Source organism: Atractosteus spatula (assembly GCF_055471065.1).
Source record: "Atractosteus spatula isolate fAtrSpa1 chromosome 26 unlocalized genomic scaffold, fAtrSpa1.hap1 SUPER_26_unloc_1, whole genome shotgun sequence".
Classification (NCBI taxonomy): Eukaryota; Metazoa; Chordata; class Actinopteri; order Semionotiformes; family Lepisosteidae; genus Atractosteus; species Atractosteus spatula.
Window position 1 is genome coordinate 2,019,613 of NW_028296644.1, and position 22,030 is coordinate 2,041,642.

General features: G+C 45.0%; 1 non-coding gene across 1 annotated transcript; it reads left to right on the top strand.

Annotated features, from left to right (window-relative positions):
* On the top strand, positions 1–76 carry trnag-ucc (transfer RNA glycine (anticodon UCC)). Its single transcript has one exon. It is a non-coding gene; the product is annotated as a tRNA-Gly (tRNA).
* Positions 77–22,030: the final 21,954 nt, after the last annotated feature.

Genomic DNA, 22,030 nt, shown 5'->3' on the forward strand with positions numbered 1-22,030 from the left:
GCGTTCGTTGGTGGTATAGTGGTGAGCAGAGCTGCCTTCCAAGCAGTTGACCCGGGTTCGATTCCCGGCCAACGCAGTGGCGAATGTTTTTAAATGCTGTCATGAGCCTAGGAATGTGACTAGCAAAGCCTTTTGAAAGAGGCTGCAAAACAGAATTGGGGGAGAATCTTACAGGGGATTCTGAGCGTTGTCTGCATACACGCAGTCCGATACGGGTGCTGAAAGCTTGAGCAACTCTGAATGTCATGCTGCCTTTCCCCGGAGTAAATCTGTTACATTGAAAGACTGCTTCTCGCAGGTTCAAAAAGGGCCCCCTGTTAATTGGAGAAATCAATGATTTCGCATGAATTCTGTATGCGTTAAAAGACAGCTATACACACAGAAAAAATGCAGGATGTTTCCCGAGCCGAAACACAGTGCGTTTTTCCAAGCCATTTGACAAAGCCCGCCCACTGAAAACTTCAGCAGATCGTGTAAAGACATTGAACTTTGTACAGTGGTGTGAAAAAGTGTTTGCCCCCTTCCTGATTTCTTATTTTTATGCATGTTTGTCACACTGAAATGTTTCAGATCATCAAACAAATTGAAATATTAGACAAAGATAACACAAGTAAACACAAAATGCAGTTTTTAAATGAAGGTTTTTATCATTAAGGGAAAAGAAATCCAAACCTACATGGCCCTGTGTGAAAAAGTGATTGCCTCCCCTGTTAAAACATTAATCAACTGTGGTTTATCACATCTTTGGAAAGCTGAGTTCAATTTCTCTAGCCACACCCAGGCCTGATTACTGCCACACCTGTTCTCAATCAAGAAATCACTTAAATAGGACCTGCCTGACAAAGTGAAGTAGACCAAAAGATCCTCAAAAGCTAGACATCATGCTGCGATCCAAACAAATTCAGGAACAAATGAGAAACAGAGTAATTGAGATTTATCAGTATGGAAAAGGTTATAAAGCCATTTCTAAAGCTTTGGGACTCCAGCGATCCACAGTGAGAGCCATTATCCACAAATGGCGAAAACATGGAACAGTGGTGAACCTTCCCAGGAGTAGCTGGCCGACCAAAATTACCCCAAGAGCGCAGCGACGACTCATCCAAGAGGTCACAAAAAACCCCACAACAACATCCAAAGAACTGCAGGCTTCATTTGCCTCAGTTAAGGTCAGTGTTCGTGACTCCACCATAAGAAAGAGACTGGGCAAAAATGGCCTGCATGGCAGAGTTCCAAGACGAAAACCACTGCTGGGCAAAAAGAACATAAAGGCTCGTCTCAGTTTTGCCAGAAAACATCTTGATGATCCCCAAGACTTTTGGGAAAATACTCTGTGGACTGACGAGACAAAAGTTGAACTTTTTGGAAGGCGTGTGTCCCATTACATCTGGCGTAAAAGTAACACAGCATTTCAGAAAAGGGACATCATACCAACAGTAAAACATGGTGGTGGTAGTGTGATGGTCTGGGGCTGTTTTGCTGCTTCAGGACCTGGAAGACTTGCTGTGGTAAATGGAACCATGAATTCTGCTGTCTACCAAAAAATCCTGAAGGAGAATGTCCGGCCATCTGTTCGTGACCTCAAGCTGAAGCGCACTTGGGTTCTGCAGCAGGACAATGATCCAAAACACACCAGCAAGTTCACCTCTGAATGGCTTAAGAAAAACAAAATGAAGACTTTGGAGTGGCCTAGTCAAAGTATTGACCTGAATCCGATTGAGATGTTGTGGCATGACCTTAAAAAAGCGGTTAAGGCTCGAAAACCCTCTAATGTGGGTGAATTACAACACTTCTGCAAAGATGAGTGGGCCAAAATTCCTCCGCAGCGCTGTAAAAGACTCATTGGCAGTTATCGCAAACGCTTGATTGTAGTTGTTGCTGCTAAGGGTGGCCCAACCAGTTATTAGGTTTAGGGGGCAATCACTTTTTCACACAGGGCCATGTAGGTTCGGATTTTTTTTTCCCTTAATAATAAAAACCTTCATTTAAAAACTGCATTTTGTGTTTACTTGCGTTATCTTTGTCTAATATCTCAATTTGTTTGATGATCTGAAACATTTCAGTGTGACAAACATGCAAAAAAATAAGAAATCAGGAAGGGGGCAAACACTTTTTCACACCACTGTATATTATCATTATGGAAAGATACACTTCAAATGTTTTTTTTATTTAAGTTGCAAGCAGTTACTCATGAACATCTAAACATGTTTACCTTTTTGCCTATAAATATTATCAACCAGTGGTTCAGTTTTTAAAACTGAGTACTTTCAAAGCAAAAATGTGGGTTTAACCCCTGTTTACTCTAAAATAATTTGAAACTCAGTTGTATATGTATTAACAGTGTGTTTTTTACTGTAGAATTACTGTTATTTTCCTCTTGTTGTATAGTGTTATGTGTGACAGGAGGAGTAGAATCTCTTGAATTTCTTGAGTGTCTGAGCTCCACAGCTGGCTCGTCTGATCTGTTCAGCTCTGCTGTGGCTCTGATTGAGGTTTTCTTTTCAAGATTCTTAATGTCTGCTTGAGGTTTGCAGGATGTGCTTTGTCTTTCATTGTATTTTCTTCAGCCACAAAATGCAGACACCGAAGTCAAAGTGAGAACAATGACATGATCACAGCCCTTGTATGATCCTCCTTTCTCAATAAAAAACAAGTGCTACATTTTTATATGAAATTATCCAAATTTATAATGAAAATCCCTCTAACTAGACTTCACAAACTGCCGTTTTTGGGGTACACTGTATGTATTTAATGGACTCTCATATTTACTCAAGATGAGTTTCCTTTTCCATTTATCTGCCAAAGTTCAGTTTGATTGCATTACAGGAGTACAAAACCCATCAGCTGCATACCTATCATGTAGCTTTATAATGCAATTAAACACACTTGCTCCTGAATGATTTACAGGCAGAGTATTTGTCTGATACTGCACTTCCAATAACATTTTAATGAAAAAATAAATGGATTGGGTCATGCTCCTATTTTGCCAAGTCTCAAATAAAGGAAGACTATTAAATAGAAAATAAGGTTAAATAGAAAATAAGGTTATTATCAGCAGTAAATTGTTCACACAACAATGCTTTATAACAGAGGTTCATAACTTCTATACTACAGCTCCACCCTTTGGTTCTCAAAATCTGTTCTCACATCCCTTCTCAAACCCCTGGCAAAACCAACAGGCCTATGTGCAGTACAGGAAAGGGAGTCTCCTCAGGGTGCAGCTGTGCTTTGCCCCAGGGGCTTTACTGAGATGAGGGCTCTCTCTCACTGAGCTTGTTATTCAAGCTGCACATCCCTGGAGGTCTCCTCTGGACCCACTGTTGGAGACATCTGCGAAGGACAGGAGGCAAGGACCTGTCCTGAGATCCCTCTCAGCTCTCAGAGCCCTGAGTCAGCACAGCTGCAGGGAGCAGTCCCAGTCAGAGCCCAGGCGAACAAGGAAATGCTCTCCAGACAGAATGGACAAGGATGCCTGTCTCCCCAGGATGCAACAGGAGGATCGGCTGGGACACTGGAAGGAGACTGAGGGCAAAAAAGAAAGAACAGAACCCAGACAGCCCAAGAGGCAGGCAAGGTTGGAAAAGAAAAGAGCCCTGAACCAGAGAGGAATGCTCCGCAGAGAGGAGCTGGAAGGGTGGCCAGAAAGAGGCCAGAGAAAAGAACAAGTGGAAGAAGACTGGGCCGTGGGGAAAGGCCCACCCCCTCGGTGGCACAGACATCATGGGGACCTGGATGTGGAAAGGAACCGCCGGAGAAGAAGACCAGCTGGGAAAAGTCCGGTATTCCCAGGAGCAGAGGCCAGGAGACACCGAGCAGTCAGAGTTGGAGCAGAGCTGCAGAGCTGGACGGGGAGAGCTCTGCGGTCCTGGATGGCGGAAGCTGCTGCGGTGATGAGTGAATCCTGGAACTGGAGTGATCTGGACCGGAGCCTGAGCAGACTGCCTCAGCGGCAAGAGATTGGTGGTCAGCGTCTTCGGCTATGTAGTGGCATCATGTGCCAACCTCCCAGGAAGAAAAGGAGGATGCCTGGGTATCTCTGGCTTGGAACAGGGTTCTGTTGCCGAGCACCGAGGGAGAAGGGGTATTTGACTTTGGAGTGGAATCCTGCCGTCAAGAACCACAGAGGGGGTGCAGACAGGTTTTGGGATCCAGAGGGAGACGACCACCTGGACAGGCTTCTGAGGCATCTGCACAAGGAACTGGAGAGCAGGCAAGAACAGACAGGATGGTGGAAAAATAAAAACAGAATGGAGGAGAAAAAAGTGCAGACCTAAAACTAAAAGGAGATGAAAAAATCAATGACAAAGCGCCATTGATGCTGGGCTCCAGCTTTAATTGAGTAATTGAGTAAAGATTGGTATAATTGGTCATTTAATACAGATCACCTGAAGGGGATCTGATTTATGAGACAAGCCTTGGAAAACCTTCAGCCCTTGTGAGAATGTGCCGGTTTCACTGGGCAACCGCTAGCCGAGAGAGGTTGTGTACTTTTGTCTAACTGAGCAATCTGGCTTTTATAAAATACACTGACTTTTTAATGTTTAATGTTTAACATGCTATAATACACAGTTTAAAATTATTAAAAGTCTAAACAGTATACAACATAAATTCTTAATTGGAAAAAGATTGTCCCTCAGCAGTAACTGGGATTCGAAACCGACCATTTTCTGGTGACGGCTCAAATGCTGTACATGAAACATTAAGCTTTATTAGCTCCACTTGGTGGTTTTACAAGGGGCTTCAGAATACTATTATCCTATTTAAAAAAACATGCGGTATGTTGTGCTACGTCCACCGCCTTTTAACGCAGCATACCTCACTCATTTTGAATGGCTGGCTTTATACCTACATCCCCAGTGGGCAAAAGATGTAGAATGTACTTCTATTAAACACATACCTTAGACGTATAAATGTGGTCCGTACTACGTCTATATCGAAATTCAAATATACGTATATAGTTATACGTCAGTTAACATCTATGATTATATGTCCATTACACATATATGGTTGGAGTTCTATTATATAGATAACTTTAGAGGACTATTATACATATATGGTTAGAGGTCTATTATACATCAAAGATTGGTTTTATAGGTGCAGAAACTAGTAAATCATGCCAATCATTTGGTTTAGCAATGTATTCTGAAAATATACAATCATTTGCACCTGGAAAATATGTAGTTTAAATGATACCAGAAACATTATTCACATACCACTCAGCACAATACACTTGCAAGGTCTAATACTAGAAGTAACTAATAACAGAAGTACTCATGAAACGTTTCAAATATATGGCCAATCATAAAAAAGTTTCATTACGTAGCCTTCAGCTATTACTCAACTTGACATGTTTGTACTGAACAATTTTATATTTTTTTCCATCTAAAAACTGACATAGCAAAAATATTGTAATTAACATATGGCCAATCATCATCATCAAAAAAAACCCAACTAAGCTTAAACTTCAGCTACAAATTCTAGTAACATGGCAAAATATATACATATAGTAATGACAAACACATGGTCAATCATCAAAAGCAACTAGTGTTCAATAATTGCTATACCTGCATCAAAACTACAAACTCTAATGACAGAGCAAGAGCTATTTACCATCTTAAAGATGCAATTGTGGGTTCACGTATATGGTAAACTGCACAATTTAGTCCAAATAGAATGTGATTTGAGTACCCTTTGTTGATAAATCTTAAAAATAAGTTACATTGCTGATGTGAACTCTAATTGCTAATTACATGAACACGTTAACTGTAATTGATATCGACAATGACAAGCCACACGCTAATTGAATGAGAGTTTAATATCAAACTTAAAACCACATTTCGATCCAAATGTAAGTTTTAAAATGTACAACTTCTGTATTTCTGAGAAAATATTATTGCAATGTGAAGTTAAGAAGATTTTTACTGTCCACCATTTGCAAAGCCCTGTCTAATTGTCCTAACAGCAACTTATTTTCAGTGTCCAGACTTCCTGGCCCCCTGCCTTGCATACACATTCTTCAAATAATGCATTATGTGCTCCTTTATTTCTTTATCTGTTGCTGTTGGGTGGGACTTCAGCACTGCAGCTAGGAGAAAATTTTAGTTAATTAATACTAAAAGAAATGATGACTAATCTCTTCTTGAACATAATCTAAAAAAAGAACCATTAAGATTTACTAAGATCAAAGGTTAGTCAATGTATAAAATTTGACTTGCATTATAGTAATTGAGTAATGAAGTCTGTCCTAATTAAACAGTACCTAAAGTTTGAAAGTACAATATAGAATAAGAGTACCTTTAATTACTATACAAAGATTTGTGTCTCCCAGGCCCCTCTTTTCTTGAATTCTATCATCAGTTCATTTGTCATGAAAATCAGTCTGAAAACCAAATTATCACTGAGCTTAAATATTTTTCAAGTGAGTTCCCACTCAACGTTTATTTACTCAGATGTTTAGGATCAAATGTAGGACTGTAGTCATATTTTAAAAGACAATTTTGCAGTTTTACACCTTGCAAATTCAGGGGTTAGTACATAGGTATCTATAAATTATATTTTGTGGATAGATATTTTGTGTACTTGATCAAAGTTAAAATTTCATGTAAAAATGAAATTAAAAAATCAATAATCAATAATTTCACACTCTCTGGCACTCTTCGGTACTCTCCGAAGTTGGTTTATCTGGAAATAATATGGACGCTATTTTTACTACTAGATCTTCATTAATCAACTAATCAGACATACACATTACACACGACCATTCAATGTAACAAACACATGTTCACGTATTAACTGCACTTTTATGCAGTACTTGCTCAGCCTTAGAAAACAAAGTTCCAAAGTTGTAGTAACCTTAATCCAAAGTAAATGTACTGGCCACTAAATTTATCACTGACTTGCTCTTTCTTAGGTGTTTGTAAGAGAGTCCTTTGGAAGCTTGTGCCCCTGATGTCTCAATATCTCCAATAAATCATTGAAACACTCTCTTTTACAACCATGCTTAGCTGACCAAGCTACAAGTTCAGTAAATAGATTTGGCCCTGCTGAGTCAGTCTGTGCCTAATCTACAAGGTCAATAGATTCAGGACTGGGGTCAGTTACCTCGGATTCATCAGAGTCAAAAATCTGCTCCTTGTTCAAGATTTCTTCTTCAGAAGAAAGAACATCTTTAGTGTACCCATAGACATTTGAGCTCTGATGTATAATGTCATCATTGACACTAGCACCCATATCACCAGATGATTGTTCCACATCTTCATTCTTAGTGTCATCTTCATGAAAACTTTCATTTTGATCATCACTGCTGGATTCTGCAAGAGCATTTAGCTCTGCACTGCGCTTCCTCTATTGGGATAGATAGTGCTTTGACACAATGGCTGGTTTAGCGTGCCCCCCTACTACGTGCTGATGTGCACCTACAGACAATTTTAATGCATGCAGTTAGTAAGGAAACTGTGACTGTTGTATGTAAGGTATTATAAGGACTAGGAAATATAAAGTTGGGGGGGGGGGGTGTCAAGGAAATTGGCTTCCTTAATAAGAAGATAAAAATAGAAAATCTACAGGCATTCAAATGATCAAAATTTTACTATTTATTTTCAGGCAGGTGGGTCAGGAACCCCTCAGAAAAACCCCTGTATGCAAAGATCTGTAAATAAATTACATACTGTGAAAATAATTTACTTTGTACACTATGCAGATTGTGGTCATATACTCCTAGTTGAGGCATACACGATATATAAAAAGCCTCAAATTAAAAACCTAAACCTAAAGATCCCAACCTCTTTCCGCTACAGTCCTCTGCTCTACCAACTGATCTATCCAAGGAACAAATATGCAGATTTTCTCACACATACAAGACAATGTAGTGTTCAGCTGAAGTGTGTACTCGCAGGTCCCACTTGTAATCTGGCCTGGCTGGCTCTCCTCCCAGTGGTGAATCAAATGCCAGATCCACTGGAGTACGTAGCTCCTGGCCCAGTATGAGCGAGGCCGGGGTGCACCCAGTGGACTCCTGCACAGCGGTCCAGTACGCCCAGACTGCGAGGGGTAAGTGGCGGTCTCAGTCCTGCTGGTGCTGCGAGACCAAGGTGGCCAGTTGAGTGGAGAGCATCCAATTGAAAAGCTCCACCAACCCGTGGCTCTGGGGGTGCAGTGGGGTGGTCATCGTTTTCTTAATCCCCAGGTGCTGGCACACCCCCGTGAACACCTGGGACTCGAAGTTTAACCCCTGGTCACTGTGGAGCTCATCTGACACCCCCAGCTTGGCGAACATTCCATCCAACAGGGCCTCGGCCACAGTGATCGTGATCTCATCCAGGAGGGCGTAAGCCTCGTGCCACTTCGTAAAATAATCCACTGTCACCAGGACGTAGCAGTTGCCCACCTTGGTGCGTGGAAATGGGCCCAGTGTGTCCACCCCAACTTGCTCCATGGGCGCCCCCACCTAGTGCTGATGGAGGGGCGCCCGGATGAGCTCGGGAGGGCCCTTCTGGGCCACACATACTGCACACCTGACCTCACCTCTGGAGGGTACCCGCCACCCCCAGCGCAGCACCCCGTCCCTCACCTCCAAGGCTTCCCACAGAGCACAGCGAGCCTTTACGGTCTTGGGGTGAGGGGCGAGCTCCTCCTGCGTGGGCTGGGTCCCCACTGCCTTCCAGTGGAGCACAAGCGGAGCTCCTCCTGCTGCCGCGACACCGAACACCACTCAAGGACGTGGCCTCCTTATGCTGCTCCCGCTGGGCACAGTACCGCCAGTCCGCTTCCTCGGAGGGGTGCTGCAAGAGAGCCTCTGCATTTCAGTGGTGAGACCCCGCATGGTGCACAACCTTGAAGTCGTACTCCTGCAAAAACTCAATCAACCTAGCCATTTGGCCCTCTTGCTCCTTGAAATTCAGCAGGCAGGTGAGGGACACATGAGGGATGAGTCCCGAACAGGTAGGGCTTGAAATGGCAGACCGCAGACCACAGCCAGCAACTCCCTCCAAGTGACACAATAATTTCTCATGGCCTTACTGGGTGTCTGGCTAAAATATGCGACAACTCTTTCCCCGTCCGGACCCTCCTGTGCTAGTACTGCTCCCACTCCCGTGTCACTAGCGTCAGTATCGAGCACATAGGGCAGCGTCGGATCCTGGAAGGCCAGGACAGGATCCCTCACTAGCGCCTCCCGAAAACCCCAGAAGGCCTCCTCACACTCCACGTCCCACATGAAATGGCACCCCTTCTCCATGAGGTAGTGCAGCGGAGCGGTGAGGCTGGCGAAGTCCCAAACAAACCTCCAGTAGTAAAACGCCAACCCCAGGAACCTACGGAGCTCTGCCACAGTACAATAAATGGATGAAAGCGGAAATCATGAGCAGAATTTCACACTTAAGTTGAAAAATTAATTGATTTTAAGAAGAAGAGACAGGTATGTTTTGTGACTCACAATGATCCTCTTCTCGATCCAAAAAAGATTCATATTATGGTGCCCTCGCCTGGCGGTGGAAGGGAAGGCCTGCCAGACTGCTGGATGTCCCCAGTGACCAGCACTACAGCTACTTGGCGTTGGCATCGGCCCTCCTGACGTGTTTCGGCAGAGGAGAGGAGGTGTACGGATTGCTGCGGACAAAGCTGGCCCAACAACGGCACCTATCGGGAGAGCCCCTGGGGCCAGTTGCTGCAGACCTGGCCTACTTAACCGCCAGGTTACCCAAACCCTCTCAGAAGTGGCTCACCAGGAGATAGCACTCCAGGTGTTCCTCCGGGCCTTGGCGCTGACAGAGTTGTAGCACCATGTGATGCTGGTTGCGCTGGTCTCCTTGGAGCAGGGTTTTGTGCTGGATGAGCAGGCTGATGCTGTGTTTGAGAAGGGCGCTCCTTGCCAGGCAGTGGAGGCCACATCAGAGGAATCGGGAGAGGAGGAGGAGATGACCAGTGTGGCAACACCAGTGGAGCAGCGACAGCTGGTCACCTGCTACCTTCCACCTGCTAGGGAGAACTTCACCCAGGAGTGCCAGGCACCGGAGCCCCAGGGCTGCTGGAAGCCATTGGGAAACGGGATTGGGGCAACCTAAAGGGTGGCAGGCCACTCTTGAATCATGCTACCCTGCTCCGGAGAGCCCAGAGGAGTGCTACACCCCACCTGCCACAGTGGGCAGGCACTGTCAGGCCCTGGTCAACACCGGCTCGACCATCACCCTGCTCCAGACCCCCAGGATGGGTGACCACCAGCCTGCACCTGAGGACGGTGATGGGACAGTGTGCAGACTGTGCAGTTTTGGGCCACAAGGGTGAAACACCCCTTTTATCTCGCCCCAATCCGTGAGGACTACATCCTGGGGTTGGACTGGGTGCAGCAGGTGAGTGGCTGCCTAGACTTGAGCCGGCGGGAGTCGGTGGGTCGGGAGGAATGGATCCGTCTCGCAGGGGGGCGGGGTGGAGGGTGTCCGGGGCATGCAGGCTGACTGGAGCGGGAAGGGTGGGTGGCTTCCGGGCCACCCAGGCGGGTGGTTGGCAGGGTGGCTGCTGGGGGGAGCGCGGGGGCCAAGCACAGGGAGGAGATAAGGCATGCTGTATGGGAGTTGCTGTGGCGTAGCAGTGAGGGCCTCACCCAAGACCAGCAGCGGTCTCTCCTCACCGAAAACAAAATTTTATTCGCGGCAAGGGATGAGGACTGCATCCGCACTGCTCTCGCACAGCACAAAATTGACACCGGGAATGCACGGCCTATTCGCATTCCACCCCAGCGGATGGTCCACGTTAAGCGGGAGTGATCGAGCCCTCCGTGTGCCCGTGGTCCGCTCCAGTTGTCCTGATCTGGAAGACGGACGGCTTGTGGAGGTTTTGTTTACTACAAAAAGCTGAACGAGGTAACCCGGAAGGAGTCCTATCCGCTTCTGCAGAAAGATGATGCCCTGGACTATGTTTCAGGGTCAACCTGGTTCAGCTTGCTCGACCTCTGCTGTGGCAACTGACAGGTTCCACTCGCTCCCGAGACTAGCCAAAAGACGGCCTTCTTCATCGGCCAGGGGCTCTGGCAATTCACGGTCATGTTGTTTGGACTGTGTATTGCCCCGGCGACGTTTGAGTGGTTGATAGAGCGAGTGCTGGCATCAGTCCCCCGGAGCAAGTGTGTTGTGTATTTAAATGACCTACTCGTGCATGCCCGGGGTTTCGAGCAGGCTCTGGCGAACCTTCGATTAGTGTTGGGCTGCATTCGGCGGGCCGGGTTGAAGCTCAACCCCAGGAAATGTGAACTCGTGAGATGGGTGGTTACTTTCCTGGGGCATGTGGTCAGCCTGCAAAGGGTGGCGACAGACCCGGTGAAGGTCCCTGCGGTGCACGACTGACTGATGCCCTGCACTGTGGCAGAGCTCCGTAGGTTCCTGGGGTTGGCGTCTTACTACTGGAGGTTTGTTTGGGACTTCGCCAGCCTCACCGCTCCGCTGCACTACCTCATGGAGAAGGGGTGCCATTTCATGTGGGACGTGGAGTGTGAGGAGGCCTTCTGGGGTTATCGGGAGGCGCTAGTGGGGGATCCTGTCCTTGCCTTCCAGGATCCGACGCTGCCCTATGTGCTCGATACTGACGCTAGTGACACGGGAGTGGGAGCAGTACTAGCACAGGAGGGTCCGGACGGGGAAAGAGTTGTCGCGTATTTTAGCCAGACACTCAGTAAGGCCATGAGAAATTATTGTGTCACTTGGAGGGAGTTGCTGGCTGTGGTCTGCGGTCTGCCATTTCAAGCCCTACCTGTTCGGGACTCATCCCTCATGTGTCCCTCACCTGCCTGCTGAATTTCAAGGAGCAAGAGGGCCAAATGGCTAGGTTGATTGAGTTTTTGCAGGAGTACGACTTCAAGGTTGTGCACCATGCGGGGTCTCACCACTGAAATGCAGAGGCTCTCTTGCAGCACCCCTCCGAGGAAGCGGACTGGCGGTACTGTGCCCAGCGGGAGCAGCATAAGGAGGCCACGTCCTTGAGTGGTGTTCGGTGTTGCGGCAGCAGGAGGAGCTCCGCTTGTGCTCCACTGGAAGGCAGTGGGGACCCAGCCCACGCAGGAGGAGCTCGCCCCTCACCCCAAGACCGTGAAGGCTCGCTGTGCTCTGTGGGAAGCCTTGGAGGTGAGGGACGGGGTGCTGCGCTGGGGGTGGCGGGTACCCTCCAGCGGTGAGGTCAGGTGTGCAGTATGTGTGGCCCGAGCTCATCCGGGCGCCCCCACCTAGTGCTGATGGAGGGGCGCCCATGGAGCGAGTTGGGGTGGACACACTGGGCCCATTTCCACGCACCAAGGTGGGCAACTGCTACGTCCTGGTGACAGTGGATTATTTTACGAAGTGGCACGAGGCTTACGCCCTCCTGGATGAGATCACGATCACTGTGGCCGAGGCCCTGTTGGATGGAATGTTCGCCAAGCTGGGGGTGTCAGATGAGCTCCACTGTGACCAGGGGTTAAACTTCGAGTCCCAGGTGTTCACGGGGGTGTGCCAGCACCTGGGGATTAAGAAAACGATGACCACCCCACTGCACCCCCAGAGCCACGGGTTGGTGGAGCTTTTCAATTGGATGCTCTCCACTCAACTGGCCACCTTGGTCTCGCAGCACCAGCAGGACTGAGACCGCCACTTACCCCTCGCAGTCTGGGCGTACTGGACCGCTGTGCAGGAGTCCACTGGGTGCACCCCGGCCTCGCTCATACTGGGCCAGGAGCTACGTACTCCAGTGGATCTGGCATTTGATTCACCACTGGGAGGAGAGCCAGCCAGGCCAGATTACAAGTGGGACCTGCGAGTACACACTTCAGCTGAACACTACATTGTCTTGTATGTGTGAGAAAATCTGCATATTTGTTCCTTGGATAGATCAGTTGGTAGAGCAGAGGACTGTAGCGGAAAGAGGTTGGGATCTTTAGGTTTAGGTTTTTAATTTGAGGCTTTTTATATATCGTGTATGCCTCAACTAGGAGTATATGACCACAATCTGCATAGTGTACAAAGTAAATTATTTTCACAGTATGTAATTTATTTACAGATCTTTGCATACAGGGGTTTTTCTGAGGGGTTCCTGACCCACCTGCCTGAAAATAAATAGTAAAATTTTGATCATTTGAATGCCTGTAGATTTTCTATTTTTATCTTCTTATTAAGGAAGCCAATTTCCTTGACACCCCCCCCCCCCAACTTTATATTTCCTAGTCCTTATAATACCTTACATACAACAGTCACAGTTTCCTTACTAACTGCATGCATTAAAATTGTCTGTAGGTGCACATCAGCACGTAGTAGGGGGGCACGCTAAACCAGCCATTGTGTCAAAGCACTATCTATCCCAATAGAGGAGGTGCAGTGCAGAGCTAAATGCTCTTGCAGAATCCAGCAGTGATGATCAAAATGAAAGTTTTCATGAAGATGACACTAAGAATGAAGATGTGGAACAATCATCTGGTGATATGGGTGCTAGTGTCAATGATGACATTATACATCAGAGCTCAAATGTCTATGGGTACACTAAAGATGTTCTTTCTTCTGAAGAAGAAATCTTGAACAAGGAGCAGATTTTTGACTCTGATGAATCCGAGGTAACTGACCCCAGTCCTGAATCTATTGACCTTGTAGATTAGGCACAGACTGACTCAGCAGGGCCAAATCTATTTACTGAACTTGTAGCTTGGTCAGCTAAGCATGGTTGTAAAAGAGAGTGTTTCAATGATTTATTGGAGATATTGAGACATCAGGGGCACAAGCTTCCAAAGGACTCTCTTACAAACACCTAAGAAAGAGCAAGTCAGTGATAAATTTAGTGGCCAGTACATTTACTTTGGATTAAGGTTACTACAACTTTGGAACTTTGTTTTCTAAGGCTGAGCAAGTACTGCATAAAAGTGCAGTTAATACGTGAACATGTGTTTGTTACATTGAATGGTCGTGTGTAATGTGTATGTCTGATTAGTTGATTAATGAAGATCTAGTAGTAAAAATAGCGTCCATATTATTTCCAGATAAACCAACTTCGGAGAGTACCGAAGAGTGCCAGAGAGTGTGAAATTATTGATTATTGATTTTTTAATTTCATTTTTACATGAAATTTTAACTTTGATCAAGTACACAAAATATCTATCCACAAAATATAATTTATAGATACCTATGTACTAACCCCTGAATTTGCAAGGTGTAAAACTGCAAAATTGTCTTTTAAAATATGACTACAGTCCTACATTTGATCCTAAACATCTGAGTAAATAAACGTTGAGTGGGAACTCACTTGAAAAATATTTAAGCTCAGTGATAATTTGGTTTTCAGACTGATTTTCATGACAAATGAACTGATGATAGAATTCAAGAAAAGAGGGGCCTGGGAGACACAAATCTTTGTATAGTAATTAAAGGTACTCTTATTCTATATTGTACTTTCAAACTTTAGGTACTGTTTAATTAGGACAGACTTCATTACTCAATTACTATAATGCAAGTCAAATTTTATACATTGACTAACCTTTGATCTTAGTAAATCTTAATGGTTCTTTTTTTAGATTATGTTCAAGAAGAGATTAGTCATCATTTCTTTTAGTATTAATTAACTAAAATTTTCTCCTAGCTGCAGTGCTGAAGTCCCACCCAACAGCAACAGATAAAGAAATAAAGGAGCACATAATGCATTATTTGAAGAATGTGTATGCAAGGCAGGGGGCCAGGAAGTCTGGACACTGAAAATAAGTTGCTGTTAGGACAATTAGACAGGGCTTTGCAAATGGTGGACAGTAAAAATCTTCTTAACTTCACATTGCAATAATATTTTCTCAGAAATACAGAAGTTGTACATTTTAAAACTTACATTTGGATCAAAATGTGGTTTTAAGTTTGATATTAAACTCTCATTCAATTAGCGTGTGGCTTGTCATTGTCGATATCAATTACAGTTAGCGTGTTCATGTAATTAGCAATTAGAGTTCACATCAGCAATGTAACTTATTTTTAAGATTTATCAACAAAGGGTACTCAAATCACATTCTATTTGGACTAAATTGTGCAGTTTACCATATACGTGAACCCACAATTGCATCTTTAAGATGGTAAATAGCTCTTGCTCTGTCATTAGAGTTTGTAGTTTTGATGCAGGTATAGCAATTATTGAACACTAGTTGCTTTTGATGATTGACCATGTGTTTGTCATTACTATATGTATATATTTTGCCATGTTACTAGAATTTGTAGCTGAAGTTTAAGATTAGTTGGGTTTTTTTTGATGATGATGATTGGCCATATGTTAATTACAATATTTTTGCTATGTCAGTTTTTAGATGGAAAAAAATATAAAATTGTTCAGTACAAACATGTCAAGTTGAGTAATAGCTGAAGGCTACGTAATGAAACTTTTTTATGATTGGCCATATATTTGAAACGTTTCATGAGTACTTCTGTTATTAGTTACTTCTAGTATTAGACCTTGCAAGTGTATTGTGCTGAGTGGTATGTGAATAATGTTTCTGGTATCATTTAAACTACATATTTTCCAGGTGCAAATGATTGTATATTTTCAGAATACATTGCTAAACCAAATGATTGGCATGATTTACTAGTTTCTGCACCTATAAAACCAATCTTTGATGTATAATAGACCTCTAACCATATATGTATAATAGTCCTCTAAAGTTATCTATATAATAGAACTCCAACCATATATGTGTAATGGACATATAATCATAGATGTTAACTGACGTATAACTATATACGTATATTTGAATTTCGATATAGACGTAGTACGGACCACATTTATACGTCTAAGGTATGTGTTTAATAGAAGTACATTCTACATCTTTTGCCCACTGGGGATGTAGGTATAAAGCCAGCCATTCAAAATGAGTGAGGTATGCTGCGTTAAAAGGCGGTGGACGTAGCACAACATACCGCATGTTTTTTTAAATAGGATAATAGTATTCTGAAGCCCCTTGTAAAACCACCAAGTGGAGCTAATAAAGCTTAATGTTTCATGTACAGCATTTGAGCCGTCACCAGAAAATGGTCGGTTTCGAATCCCAGTTACTGCTGAGGGACAATCTTTTTCCAATTAAGAATTTATGTTGTATACTGTTTAGACTTTTAATAATTTTAAACTGTGTATTATAGCATGTTAAACATTAAACATTAAAAAGTCAGTGTATTTTATAAAAGCCAGATTGCTCAGTTAGACAAAAGTACACAACCTCTCTCGGCTAGCGGTTGCCCAGTGAAACCGGCACATTCTCACAAGGGCTGAAGGTTTTCCAAGGCTTGTCTCATAAATCAGATCCCCTTCAGGTGATCTGTATTAAATGACCAATTATACCAATCTTTACTCAATTACTCAATTAAAGCTGGAGCCCAGCATCAATGGCGCTTTGTCATTGATTTTTTCATCTCCTTTTAGTTTTAGGTCTGCACTTTTTTCTCCTCCATTCTGTTTTTATTTTTCCACCATCCTGTCTGTTCTTGCCTGCTCTCCAGTTCCTTGTGCAGATGCCTCAGAAGCCTGTCCAGGTGGTCGTCTCCCTCTGGATCCCAAAACCTGTCTGCACCCCCTCTGTGGTTCTTGACGGCAGGATTCCACTCCAAAGTCAAATACCCCTTCTCCCTCGGTGCTCGGCAACAGAACCCTGTTCCAAGCCAGAGATACCCAGGCATCCTCCTTTTCTTCCTGGGAGGTTGGCACATGATGCCACTACATAGCCGAAGACGCTGACCACCAATCTCTTGCCGCTGAGGCAGTCTGCTCAGGCTCCGGTCCAGATCACTCCAGTTCCAGGATTCACTCATCACCGCAGCAGCTTCCGCCATCCAGGACCGCAGAGCTCTCCCCGTCCAGCTCTGCAGCTCTGCTCCAACTCTGACTGCTCGGTGTCTCCTGGCCTCTGCTCCTGGGAATACCGGACTTTTCCCAGCTGGTCTTCTTCTCCGGCGGTTCCTTTCCACATCCAGGTCCCCATGATGTCTGTGCCACCGAGGGGGTGGGCCTTTCCCCACGGCCCAGTCTTCTTCCACTTGTTCTTTTCTCTGGCCTCTTTCTGGCCACCCTTCCAGCTCCTCTCTGCGGAGCATTCCTCTCTGGTTCAGGGCTCTTTTCTTTTCCAACCTTGCCTGCCTCTTGGGCTGTCTGGGTTCTGTTCTTTCTTTTTTGCCCTCAGTCTCCTTCCAGTGTCCCAGCCGATCCTCCTGTTGCATCCTGGGGAGACAGGCATCCTTGTCCATTCTGTCTGGAGAGCATTTCCTTGTTCGCCTGGGCTCTGACTGGGACTGCTCCCTGCAGCTGTGCTGACTCAGGGCTCTGAGAGCTGAGAGGGATCTCAGGACAGGTCCTTGCCTCCTGTCCTTCGCAGATGTCTCCAACAGTGGGTCCAGAGGAGACCTCCAGGGATGTGCAGCTTGAATAACAAGCTCAGTGAGAGAGAGCCCTCATCTCAGTAAAGCCCCTGGGGCAAAGCACAGCTGCACCCTGAGGAGACTCCCTTTCCTGTACTGCACATAGGCCTGTTGGTTTTGCCAGGGGTTTGAGAAGGGATGTGAGAACAGATTTTGAGAACCAAAGGGTGGAGCTGCAGTAAAACTGTAGTATAGAAGTTATGAACCTCTGTTATAAAGCATTGTTGTGTGAACAATTTACTGCTGATAATAACCTTATTTTCTATTTAACCTTATTTTCTATTTAATAGTCTTCCTTTATTTGAGACTTGGCAAAATAGGAGCATGACCCAATCCATTTATTTTTTCATTAAAATGTTATTGGAAGTGCAGTATCAGACAAATACTCTGCCTGTAAATCATTCAGGAGCAAGTGTGTTTAATTGCATTATAAAGCTACATGATAGGTATGCAGCTGATGGGTTTTGTACTCCTGTAATGCAATCAAACTGAACTTTGGCAGATAAATGGAAAAGGAAACTCATCTTGAGTAAATATGAGAGTCCATTAAATACATACAGTGTACCCCAAAAACGGCAGTTTGTGAAGTCTAGTTAGAGGGATTTTCATTATAAATTTGGATAATTTCATATAAAAATGTAGCACTTGTTTTTTATTGAGAAAGGAGGATCATACAAGGGCTGTGATCATGTCATTGTTCTCACTTTGACTTCGGTGTCTGCATTTTGTGGCTGAAGAAAATACAATGAAAGACAAAGCACATCCTGCAAACCTCAAGCAGACATTAAGAATCTTGAAAAGAAAACCTCAATCAGAGCCACAGCAGAGCTGAACAGATCAGACGAGCCAGCTGTGGAGCTCAGACACTCAAGAAATTCAAGAGATTCTACTCCTCCTGTCACACATAACACTATACAACAAGAGGAAAATAACAGTAATTCTACAGTAAAAAACACACTGTTAATACATATACAACTGAGTTTCAAATTATTTTAGAGTAAACAGGGGTTAAACCCACATTTTTGCTTTGAAAGTACTCAGTTTTAAAAACTGAACCACTGGTTGATAATATTTATAGGCAAAAAGGTAAACATGTTTAGATGTTCATGAGTAACTGCTTGCAACTTAAATAAAAAAAACATTTGAAGTGTATCTTTCCATAATGATAATATACAGTGGTGTGAAAAAGTGTTTGCCCCCTTCCTGATTTCTTATTTTTTTGCATGTTTGTCACACTGAAATGTTTCAGATCATCAAACAAATTGAGATATTAGACAAAGATAACGCAAGTAAACACAAAATGCAGTTTTTAAATGAAGGTTTTTATTATTAAGGGAAAAAAAAATCCGAACCTACATGGCCCTGTGTGAAAAAGTGATTGCCCCCTAAACCTAATAACTGGTTGGGCCACCCTTAGCAGCAACAACTACAATCAAGCGTTTGCGATAACTGCCAATGAGTCTTTTACAGCGCTGTGGAGGAATTTTGGCCCACTCATCTTTGCAGAAGTGTTGTAATTCACCCACATTAGAGGGTTTTCGAGCCTTAACCGCTTTTTTAAGGTCATGCCACAACATCTCAATCGGATTCAGGTCAGGACTTTGACTAGGCCACTCCAAAGTCTTCATTTTGTTTTTCTTAAGCCATTCAGAGGTGAACTTGCTGGTGTGTTTTGGATCATTGTCCTGCTGCAGAACCCAAGTGCGCTTCAGCTTGAGGTCACGAACAGATGGCCGGACATTCTCCTTCAGGATTTTTTGGTAGACAGCAGAATTCATGGTTCCATTTACCACAGCAAGTCTTCCAGGTCCTGAAGCAGCAAAACAGCCCCAGACCATCACACTACCACCACCATGTTTTACTGTTGGTATGATGTCCCTTTTCTGAAATGCTGTGTTACTTTTACGCCAGATGTAATGGGACACACGCCTTCCAAAAAGTTCAACTTTTGTCTCGTCAGTCCACAGAGTATTTTCCCAAAAGTCTTGGGGATCATCAAGATGTTTTCTGGCAAAACTGAGACGAGCCTTTATGTTCTTTTTGCCCAGCAGTGGTTTTCGTCTTGGAACTCTGCCATGCAGGCCATTTTTGCCCAGTCTCTTTCTTATGGTGGAGTCACGAACACTGACCTTAACTGAGGCAAATGAAGCCTGCAGTTCTTTGGATGTTGTTGTGGGGTTTTTTGTGACCTCTTGGATGAGTCGTCGCTGCGCTCTTGGGGTAATTTTGGTCGGCCAGCTACTCCTGGGAAGGTTCACCACTGTTCCATGTTTTCGCCATTTGTGGATAATGGCTCTCACTGTGGATCGCTGGAGTCCCAAAGCTTTAGAAATGGCTTTATAACCTTTTCCATACTGATAAATCTCAATTACTCTGTTTCTCATTTGTTCCTGAATTTGTTTGGATCGCAGCATGATGTCTAGCTTTTGAGGATCTTTTGGTCTACTTCACTTTGTCAGGCAGGTCCTATTTAAGTGATTTCTTGATTGAGAACAGGTGTGGCAGTAATCAGGCCTGGGTGTGGCTAGAGAAATTGAACTCAGCTTTCCAAAGATGTGATAAACCACAGTTGATTAATGTTTTAACAGGGGAGGCAATCACTTTTTCACACAGGGCCATGTAGGTTTGGATTTCTTTTCCCTTAATGATAAAAACCTTCATTTAAAAACTGCATTTTGTGTTTACTTGTGTTATCTTTGTCTAATATTTCAATTTGTTTGATGATCTGAAACATTTCAGTGTGACAAACATGCATAAAAATAAGAAATCAGGAAGGGGGCAAACACTTTTTCACACCACTGTACAAAGTTCAATGTCTTTACACGATCTGCTGAAGTTTTCAGTGGGCGGGCTTTGTCAAATGGCTTGGAAAAACGCACTGTGTTTCGGCTCGGGAAACATCCTGCATTTTTTCTGTGTGTATAGCTGTCTTTTAACGCATACAGAATTCATGCGAAATCATTGATTTCTCCAATTAACAGGGGGCCCTTTTTGAACCTGCGAGAAGCAGTCTTTCAATGTAACAGATTTACTCCGGGGAAAGGCAGCATGACATTCAGAGTTGCTCAAGCTTTCAGCACCCGTATCGGACTGCGTGTATGCAGACAACGCTCAGAATCCCCTGTAAGATTCTCCCCCAATTCTGTTTTGCAGCCTCTTTCAAAAGGCTTTGCTAGTCACATTCCTAGGCTCATGACAGCATTTAAAAACATTCGCCACTGCGTTGGCCGGGAATCGAACCCGGGTCAACTGCTTGGAAGGCAGCTCTCCACTATACCACCAACGAACGCCCGCTAGAGCCCTGCAGGACAGCACCAGAGCATGCTCACGATATCGGACGCTGTCTCCGGGACGTGCTGATTCCACACATTGTGAATAAATCATGATATTGTTAGTTACTGTAGCTAGACGTTCAAATGAGTTTCATGGCCAGATGGACTGTTTCCTCCAGCGGTATTTTTTTTTTCTTATAAAATATACTTTAATCAGAAAAAAAAACATCTCAAATGTAAACATCTCACACATTAACACTCCATGTAGTAAAAACAACGGCAGAACGGCGGTGATTATTATCAATCGTTGCAAGGGTGGGCGGATTTGCGCTATTATGAGAGTCCCTCCAAACCCTGCCACTTGCTGTTAACTATTAATCCCTGTACAGGGTCCATAGTCCTTTCCAGCGCTCCTTTGCCGTGGGGAAACCCCATTTGGCAACGTCGCGCTTCATCCTCCTCCTGAGGTCCGCCAGGATCCTCTCCTCCAGCTCCCTCGCTCCCCACTCGATGTTGTGCCGGATGAGATTGTTCCTCGTGTCCCACAGGCCTTTCTTTGTGAGGGACAGCAGCAGCCACATCAGGAACTGCGTCCCCTTGTCCAATCCGGTAGGTGCCAGCCCCAGCAGAATGTACTGGTAACTGAGCACCGCACCCGTCTCCAGGAGTTGCATGGTGTTGTCCATTCTGCCCCACACCGCCTTGGCGAAGGGGCAGCTCCAGAACACGTGCTCCTGAGTCTCCTCGATGAAACACGTGTCCCGGGGGCAATGCGGGTTCCTGGTGAGCGAGTGTCTGTAGAGGACCTCTCTGGTGGCCAGTCTCTTGTGTACGGCCATCCAGTTGAGGTCCTTCAGTTGATTGTCCAGTTCTTTAGGCTGCGTCCTTTCCCAGACTTGTCTGGGAACTTGCAGCCTTTCGTCGGCGACCAGATGCCCCCTCACCTCTTTGTACAGAGCTCTGTGGTTGGTGCAGAGCTCTGGCTGTCTCGTGGCCTCGTACCTCCTGCTCCACTTGACAGCGTGGGTGTAGAACTTCGGTCGCCTCTCTGCCTTGGGCCAAGTGTTTGACCACTGGACCAAGTGCCTCATCGGGACAGAGAGCCACAGCCTGACAAAGTACTGGTAGTTGTGGCCGATGGGCTCCCGCAGCGCCCGACAGAGGTTGCAGAAAAAGATGCAGTCGAGTTTCAGGGGGAAATGTGGGACATCTCGACCCCCTTCCTCGACCGGTTGACACATCCGGTTTCTCGTGATGTACTCGTACTTGCCGCCCCAGACGAAGCCGAAGATCATCCCTTGCAGCGCTCGTCTGAGTCTGGCCGGCAGCGGGTACACCACCGCCAGGTAAACCAAAGCCGGCAGGACGTCTGCTTTCAACACC